Below are 9,889 nucleotides of genomic sequence, written 5' to 3'. Positions count from 1 at the left end.
TCAACTTTTTCAAATATTCTTCTAAATTGGGCACAATGTAGATATCCTTTGTGGTAAAATCAGCGAGAAATTAAAGTTTTAACCTAAAACCGCCCAAATCTACCCCTGAATACCTATACTTTGCAAATTTTAGGGAGGCGCACGTCTGCCACACCTCCGCCTAAATCCACCACTGGTCTGTTACGTCAGTGCCAACTGCTCTATACAAATTATCATGTCTGACAGTGTCGTATGACATAACGCCCAGTTCCATCATTAGAACCAGAAACACTCTTTTCGTACCCGTTTCAAGAGCTTTTTCCATTTGTAGTTACGGACCAATATCTGCGCATTAAAATATCAGAACAAATTATTCGAGCAAATTAGCTTATTGTGTGGAGACGTGTCAAATCACATTCTATTTTTGTATAAAGATTTTAACTAGTAACTTTTCACATTACCAAAATCATTTGGACCCACTTGTATCTTGGTATTATTATGAAAGACGGGGAAGGAAGCCTTTCCAAGTTACCCTCGATGACTTTGTTTAATCATCCCTCCGAATACCCATCCATGAAGAAGTATACATGTAACAACCTGATTTTTCTAAGTTAAACTGTTGTCTCGCGGGTCGTTTTTCATCGTAGTTTTTAGTGAAACGATGTGATACTCGTTTCCATTATATCAAACTAGCGTTGCCAAGTTTTCTTAGATGACGTTGGAACTTTCAATTGGTGTCAACCCAGACGTCATGAATTTCTGTCAATAAGACTTTAACAATATAATAGAGAATTTGTGAAAACAATCCTGTTCTTTTTTTCTCATTCAGTGGTCATTTTGTTATGTAAAACAATGGGGCTGGGAACAGTAGCCGGAGTTCACTTTTTTTTTATTTGGACAACTTACAGTGTTGACTACTTACAATGGGGTAACTATTGAATATTATTTTTTTCCGTCCATGGCTAAGTAAAAGAAAAATCCCACATTTGAAGCTAAGCATCAACTAGCCAATTTCAACATATCTCATCAAATATTTACTGAAGTATGCTAGTTCTTTTCTATCTGATCTTGAACTTTGTAATATTCAGAACTTCCAACACGTCAAACTTTCATCGTTTGCTCTACCTGAAACTGAAACCAGGATTTTATCTAAAGGTTTGAATTTCTGTCCTACTCCTCACAATGTAGATGAAGTTCAACTTGAAGATGACCTAGTCAAATTTGCTATGTCCCGCAGGCTCAAAGAACATTTTGCGAACAAATATGAAGGCCAAGATATGGACCCTGACATTTCTGACTCCGACCATGAAGAAAGTGATCTATACACTCGGAAATTCTAAAAGAAAAATCCATGGGCTCCTAAACCGAATAAATGTGGCACGCTAGAAAATGTCATTTACGAAATAAAATCAGATGTCAAACACTTATCCAACAACTACATTCCATCTTTCTTCAACATCACGCCCGATGAGAAAAAAGCAATACAGTCGTTAAAAAACCGTGACGATATAGTTATAAAACCAGCAGATTAAGGCAGTGCCATAGTAGTTATGAATAAAAGTAACTACATCTCAGAAGGAATGCGTCAACTTTCGGATGAAAGATTTTATAAAAAGCTACCCAACGACCCTACTAAATTTTTAAGTGAAAAAAATCACTTCAGAATTGAACAAAATGTTCAAGGATGGCAGCATTACTGAAGACTCGGACGTTTTTACCTTCTGCCTAAAAATCACAAAAACGATATATCCCTGGACGGCCCATAGTTTCTGCTATTGGTCACCCAAAGGAAAAAAATTCTGAATTTGTTGATTACCATCTCCGACCCCTTGTGCAAAAGCTCCCGTCATATTTAAAAGACACCACGGACTACCTGAGGAAAATGGAATCAATGAATCCTTTACCTCCCGAAACACGTCTAGTCTCCATTAATGTCACTTCACTCTATACTGATATCCCACACGATGACGGTATAGAAGCCTGCGAAAAGCTTGGGAATCACGAGATATTTTTGACCCCCTACTGACTGCCTAGTAAATGTACTCGCTTTAGTTTTTAAGTATAACAACTTCACTTTCAACGACAAACACTACCTCAAAATCAATGGTACAGCTATGGGAATTAAAATGGCTCCTTTGTTTGCTAACGTCATCGTGGGTAAATAAGAAAATCAAATAAATAATCTTTATCGAAACCCCTCTCTTGGTTTCGATTCATCGATGATGTTGACATGAAATGGACTTAGTCGAAACAAAATTTAGACAATTTTATCACACATGCCAACAATGTTCATCCATCAATCAAATTCACCCATGAAATTTCTGACACTAAAATCACATTTTTGGATACTATTACGTTTGTAAAAGACGGGGAAATGTCAATGGATCTTCAAAGAAAACCTACTTATAGTCACCAATACTTATCTCCCAGTAGTTGTCATCCAAAACATTGTACCATAAGCATACCATACAGCCAGGCACTTCGAATTCGGCGCATTTGCTCATCTGAAGATGCTAACAACATCAGCCGTAAAGATTTCCTCGAGTACAAACACAAACAAAGGACAAAAGGGTTCCTTTGGTGCTTACATACTATCCAGCCTTTGGGAAAATCTCGCAGCTACTGCATTCAAATTGGAAAGACATTCAAAAACATCCTAAGCTTTCCAAGCTCTTTCCTGGGGCCCCGGTCCTGGCATTCCGTAGACCTAGGAGCCTAAGAAATGCCCTAGTAAGAGCAAATATTTCATCTCAGCCCAAACAAAATACAACGGGCCAGTGTCGACCATATGGAGATAAAAGATTTAAGACCTGTACCCAGATACTACACACCAAAACGTTTAAATGCTACTGCATTGGAAAGGAATTTGCCATTTTTTGCGACGTGACTTGCATAATCGAAAATATCACATACCTTCTCCAGTGCCGATGTGGTATGCAGTACGTTGGCGAAACAGAACAACCTTTCAACATGCGTATGAATGGTCATCACAGTGACTACAAATGCAAACCAGACCTCTCTCTATGTCGCCATCCAGGAGGATCTCCACAACATTGTTGTAACGATCATAGAACGTAAAAAAAAACTGGTCAAAATGTAAAAGAGTGTCTCGGGAAAGCTTTTGGATGAACAAATTTCAAAAAACTTCTCCAGATGGAATAAACAAGACAAAATAATCAATTTTTAGGTCTTGGTCTAAGGCTGGTACAGCACTACATGTATACATCAATACGCCGTACTAACATATTTTGATATTTTTTAATTGTTTTCCACAGTTAATTGTTATTTTCATTCAGGCTCCTTATCATTTGCTTATGTGTGCCCTTGATAAAGGTACAATCACTCACATCGTACGTGATTCAGCATCTGAATCTGTTTTGATCTTGAACTTTATGAGTTTTATGCTGAAGAAGGATATCAGTTATGCCATAGATGTCACAGCGGTACGAGTTCGAATCCCATTCTTCCCTTAGAATTCGAAATATTGTTATGAGCAAATCGAACTAATTGTGATAAGTAAACACCATATGATGGTGATTAGGAGACGTCACTAAATTTTAGTATTGGGTTTTCATTATCAAAATGAATACTAAGATCAAGAAATGGATATTCTTTATTAATGTTTGACAATAAGATGGATAGTGTAAACTATCTGCAAATTTGATGATAATTTTGATGTACCAAAAGACATTAAGGCATTGCCTCGGGGTTTAAAAATGAAAAGAGAAGAATTACACTTGATATTCGGATATTTTAAATCGGTTATCCATTTGTATTTCGCTTGTTAAGTGTTCTCAAGATTATATCTAAAAATGATTAACCCCAAGCTGCAACTGCAATGAAGGAAACAAATACATAATATCTATTAAATCAATATATAAAATACTGTTATAATGTATGGAAGTGAGGGTTACAACCTAGATTTATCCAAACTTTTCGTTAGAAACGCTTGAACCAAGACAACAACACTGTGGTAACAGCTGTCCCGTTGTTGGAATTTTTTTTTTTCAAAAGACCCATGCGAGCTTGCCATCAAAATAAAAGATAATTTCGTATTCCCTTTTTAAGCAACAACTGGCCCCCAGAGGCCTGAATCGCTCAACTGGTTAAGTTTTATCGTTCAAGGGCAATAACTCTGCAAGGTGCTTTCCAACCATTTTGACTAAAGAACACTTTTGTACGACTTATCATAAGGCTCATTTTATCAATTGAAAATTTCTATTTATTATAGTTTTCAAGATAATGGCTGAAAACTGTAAAAGAAAAATGTCATTTTTCATCTTGCAGGCGAAATATCTCTTACAAAGAGACGCAAGACAACCTTGATCCCTGACGAAGTTTGAGGGCTTTATAATAGGGATCATTTTATCAATTGAAAGAGTTTGGCTAAACCTAACGGTTTTTTGGAGATATCTGTCAAAAACTACTCTCTGACCCCTATTTTTTAGTAACGGCCGCCATGTTTTTCAACGGATCAAAACTCCCCCATCAGTTCTATGCAGGATACTCAAATAAACATTTATACCACGTTTGGTTCTAATTGGTCCCGTTGTGTCAAAGGAGAAAACTCTTGAAAGAAATAACATTAAAGAGTAATCAAGGGGACCAAGGTTATAGCGGTAACCAAAAGAATGTAATCCAGGGACAAAGACCATACATGGAAAATAGACATACACAACAAAGAACACAAAGTAACTAAAATCATACATACAAAGTAGCAAAAGCAAATGAGCAACTCGGACTCTGCTGGAATTGTTAATCGACAACATATTTGTCCAGTGTGGTAGACGTGTTTTTCAACAAATGGTCGGCATTCCAATGGGAACAAATTGTACTCCTTTACTTGCTGACCTATTCCTTCAGTCTTATGACGCTGACTTTATAGCTGATCTGATTAGAAAGACAGAATATCATTTGGCTAGATCCTTCAATCTCAGTTTCCGCTATATAGATGATGTATTATCTGTAAACAATCCTAATTTCGGAGATTTGATACATCGCATCTACCCCAACAGAACTTGAGATAAAAGATACTACAGCCACTGTGAAGTTAGCCTCATATCTTGACCTACACCTAGAAATCGATGGTCAAGGAAAACTATTGACCAAACTTTACGACAAACGTGATGACTTTTCATTCTGAATTGTCAACTTTCCTTTCATCTGTGGCAACATCCCTTCGTCACCTGCGTATGGAGTGTTCATATCACAACTCGTACGTTATGCCAGAGCTTGTCGTAACTACGCAGACTTTTTGTATCGCGCTAGAACTCTAACAAATAAGCTTCTGGAACAGGGTTATGTTGCAACAAGATTGAAATCATCACTACAGAAGTTTTATGGTCGTCATCATGAATTCGTGGATCGTTATGGTGTATCCATCTGCACTAAGAAAACTGATTTATTCAACGGGTCATAGTTTTCCTTTCCTCGTTTGTCTTCCCGGAGTGACTTGACGTTTTATGAGCAACTCGGCGGATGTTTCTAGAAAAGCAGAGGACGCTTACCCTCCCGGTACATCTGGTCCATGCTCCCAGTTTTTAGTGGAGTCCGAGTTGCTCAATTGCTTTTGTTACTTTGTATGTATGTTTTAGTTACTTTATGTTCTTTGTTGTGTATATCTGTTTTCCATGTCTGGTCTCTGTCCCTGGTTTACATTCTTTTGATTACAGCTATAACATTGGTTCCCTTGATTACTCTTTTAACTGTCATTTTGTGTCTACAGTGTATGTCCTAGATCTTTACTTAATAATTCAAGATTTCATCACTGCGTTTTTGTTTTTTGTTTTTTGTTTTTTTGTTTTTGTTTTTGTTTTTCTTAAATTAAATCCAGCTAATCCGTTCATTTTTTAGGTATTACGAAAATGAATGTTATATCTCAGTCCAGTTATAACATCTAGATGAACTGTCCTATACTACCAGACATCGTGTACTAAGTAATAACCCTAAATTAATCCTAAGAGGCGGATTGTCCCAGCGAGCGAAAGCTATATAACCTAGCTGGCCGAGTGGTCGAAGCCGCTCGACTTTGTGCAGGAGGTGTTGCCATAGATGTCACAGCGATACGAGTTCGAGTCCCGCGGAGGGAACGACCAAAAAGTATTTTCCAGATCCTTATATATATATATATATATATATATATATATATATATATATATATATATATATAAGTTCTAACATCGTTGTGAATTTTTCAGATCCTTTATATATATATATATACGTCTCAGAATGTGATGGCTCCATTCGCTACACTGCTCCATCGGATCATATTGATACAGGGAAGATATGTAAACGTATAGAACGGTTTGAAAAATTCCCAACGATGTTAGAACTGTCAAATTTGCGATGCAAATTTTTGGTCGTTCCCTCCGCAGGACTCGAACTCGTAGCTCTATGGCAACACCGCCTGCACAAAGTCCAGCGCCCTAGACCACTCGGCCAGCTACGTTATATAAAAAGATAACTTTCGCTGGCCGAGTCATACCTCATAGGATGAGGTCCGTCCATCATAGGCATAGCCTAAAATCATTATTATACAGATAGCAGTGACTTACTGACTCTATGTAACTATAATAAATAGGATTATCAATTGATATCGTAAATAACCAAAATATGGTAACTCGTGCCAAGAACAATTCTTCCCGCACATTACATATAGACGTTTTCCCGCACTCGTGATCATATTTTGTTTATTCCCTCTTTTAAAACCGTACCGATCATGTATATCCCACAAGTTGCACGTCTGACAAAATTAATTGGTTTTATGTGCTGGAGTTTAAATGAAAGTAAACAGTAAGACTAACAATAAATCTTGCCTTTTATTTTCAAATAAACCAATAGATGCAAAATAATTAATAAACAACAAAACAGCGACATAAATTACATCTAAAGAAATCCCTTTCAAACCACACCTTAGTTTGATTTAGACATGTACTTTTATACAGTATTTGAATGTATCAAATAATGTGTACATTACAGTGTACTAGCTGAAACGTACATATAGAGAAACTGTAACATGGGGAAAAAAGCCCAATAAGTTATTTGTGGATTAAATCAACAGAAAAGCACAATACATCCCGTGTGGTAATTTCATTTAATAAGGCTTAGACACTTTCCTGTTTATGGGTAAAAAAACAAACATAAACTTTTAAAAAGTCGAAAATTTCTGATTTTTTTACAAAAAAATTTAAAAAGTACACAAACAGAAACATTGAAAAATAATATTAGCCAAATCATTTTTATAACGAAATTTAACGCATGATGAATTTTAAACGCATATCGTACATTTGCAAAACTTAGTGACGAGAATTAGATAAGGTAAATTGTACTCATCAGATTTAAAAAGAAAGAGTAAGTTTTTGATTTCAAATTGTTTCCTATTTAACATTTTCATTTATTTGTTTTAGAATTTCAAAAATCTTCATGCTTCTTCTCATTTTCATGAAGAAAAACATCAAATATCAATACTTTTTTCTCTAACTCTTTTGATTTTACTTGCCATAAACCAAATCAATGAGGCGTAAATTAAAAATATTTTGCGGTTAAAAAGTACTATAATGTTGAAATAATTGCTTCCTTCGATATCACTTTGTTACCCGTATACAAAATGTTGGGAAAAGTGACAAGTAGTTATCTACATTGATTCGAGTTATGTCGTATTCGATACTTTGAACATTTACTTGATATTTGATTGCAAAATTACGCTAATTGCTTGAATGTAAGTCTGGCGACATTATTTTTTTTAACCAGATGTTCTTAGTGTTTTCCGAAAGAAAGTTATTGTGCTTGCAGTGATAAGCAAATCAGTACAAATTGAGATATTAAATTAGCACAATATGTTATGGATTGATATTCGTAGTAAGTTTCAGTCTTCTTTAGTATTGTTTAATTCTGGAGTAAATAGTCACACATGTACTAACTTATATCAAATTATATAATGCTGCCATGAGATATATGTGCATTGAATAACGATTTTTTAAGGTTATTCGGAGATTGTTTTTTATTTGCTTCGATTAAAGAATCAACAGTTTTTTCTTTTTAATTTTATATTACTTTAAACTAAAACATACACATACATATCATATGTAGATGTATACAACTATTCTCGTTGAAGTATTTTTTTAGGCAGTAAATAGATATTTTGCCGTATCAGTAAAATCAATTTAATAAATACTTTAGCTTTTCATAATATCTTCATAGTGTTACAGTATTTGTATTTAATCAAAAATATTATAATCTCTCGTTTGTAAACATACGCACAAAATTAGTGAAGTTTACAATTTATGTTCACCTGAAACATGATATGTTACAAATGTATTTATGCCACTTAAACACCTCGTAGAGATATTTACAAAAAAGGTGCCTTAGTAAAATAAATATCAGCCCTAAGAAAAACTCGTGTTCTTACATGCATCTAGTGCTGTCCTTTGTCAACGAGATATTACTTATATAGCTTTGATTTCCTGACAATGTTTGCTTCTGTTCTTCAATTATGATTAAGGATTACGCTAACGAAAAAAGAAAGCTTTATTTCAGTATATTCTTTGTTTAATTTGACAGGTGTAATTATGTAGCAAGACAAGAACCTCGAAAGGTACTAAAAAGGATATAAAAAACAAATATAAGATCTTCCAAGAAAAAAAATTAATATCGGAAAAAATATATAAAGTTTCTATGATCTCATTTTGACCTTTTACTTTCCTATATTTGTAGCATAACCAAGGAGATATATAACAATAAGGAATGAACATATGCTGTATATTTTTCTATTGAATAAATTTCACTATAGGAATTTAAAACAGGACTAGGGCTGGAGCTTGTACATATGAATTAAGTGTCCATGTAACTCCGACAAAATAATACAAAAAATATGTATGATTAAATGACACAGCAAAATATCCAAACTTTAACTACAAAACGGTCGATTTAATGTAAAGCTACAGCACGGAAAGGATTTTGCCATCAATCGCAACGTGACTTGGAAAACCGAAAACACCATATATCTTATCCAGTGCCGATGTGGGATGCAGTACATTGGCGAAACAGAACAAATTTTCAACAGGCGTATGAATGGTCATTACAGTGACTACAAATGCAAACCAGTCCTCACCCTAAATCGACATCTTAGATCCACCGGACACACCCCGGAGGATTTCCACAACATTGTTGTAAGGATCATAGAACGTAATAAAATCTGGTCAAAATGTAAACGAGTGTCTCAGAAAAGCTTTTGGATGAAGAAAGTACAAACAACTTCTCCAGATGGAACAAACGAGAAAAAATAATCCATTTTTAGGTCTTGGTCAAAGGCTGGTACAGCACTACATGCTATACATCAATACGCTGTACAACTTTATTTTGACTATTTTTTTAAATGTTTTCCACAGTTAATTTTTATTTTTAATTTTGATAAAAAGACCCCCATTCGTTATTTTCATTCAGGCTCCTTATCATTTGCTTATGTGTGCCTTTGATAAAGATACAATCACGCACAGCGTATGTGATTCAGCTTCTGAATCTGTTTTGAAGAAATTACAAACAACTTCTCCAGATGGAATAAACGAGAAACAATAATCCATTTTTAGGTCTTAGTCTAAGGCTGGTACAACACTACATGCTACACATCAATACGCCGTACAACTATATTTTGACTACTTTTTTTATTTGTTTTCCAGTTATTTTTTATTTTTAATTTTGATAAGAAGACCCCCTTCGTCATTTTCATTCAGGCTCCTTATCATTTGCTTATGTGAGCCTTTTTTAAAGGTACAATCACCCACAGCGTGTGCGATTCAGCTTCCGAATCTGTTTTGATCTTGAACTTTATGAGTTTTATGCTTTTAAACGTTGTATGAGTTTTCTGCTCATAAAGTTTTATGCTGAATAAGGATATCAGTTAGCCGAAATATTC

At 34.9% G+C, this 9,889-nt stretch overlaps 1 long non-coding RNA gene across 1 annotated transcript; it reads left to right on the top strand.

Annotated features, from left to right (window-relative positions):
* Nucleotides 1-7,085: 7,085 nt before the first annotated feature.
* On the top strand, nt 7,086-9,415 carry LOC148615472 (uncharacterized). The gene is made up of 2 exons (XR_015923904.1): nt 7,086-7,836; nt 8,692-9,415. It is a non-coding gene; the product is annotated as an uncharacterized LOC148615472 (long non-coding RNA).
* The last annotated feature ends 474 nt before the right edge of the window (nt 9,416-9,889 follow it).

Source organism: Perna viridis, chromosome 6, assembly GCF_037379345.1.
Source record: "Perna viridis isolate PV_CMFRI_1.1 ecotype Kerala chromosome 6, ASM3737934v1, whole genome shotgun sequence".
Lineage (NCBI taxonomy): Eukaryota > Metazoa > Mollusca > Bivalvia > Mytilida > Mytilidae > Perna > Perna viridis.
The sequence above is the reverse complement of the archived record's forward strand: the minus strand, read 5'-3'. Positions and strand labels throughout refer to the sequence as shown.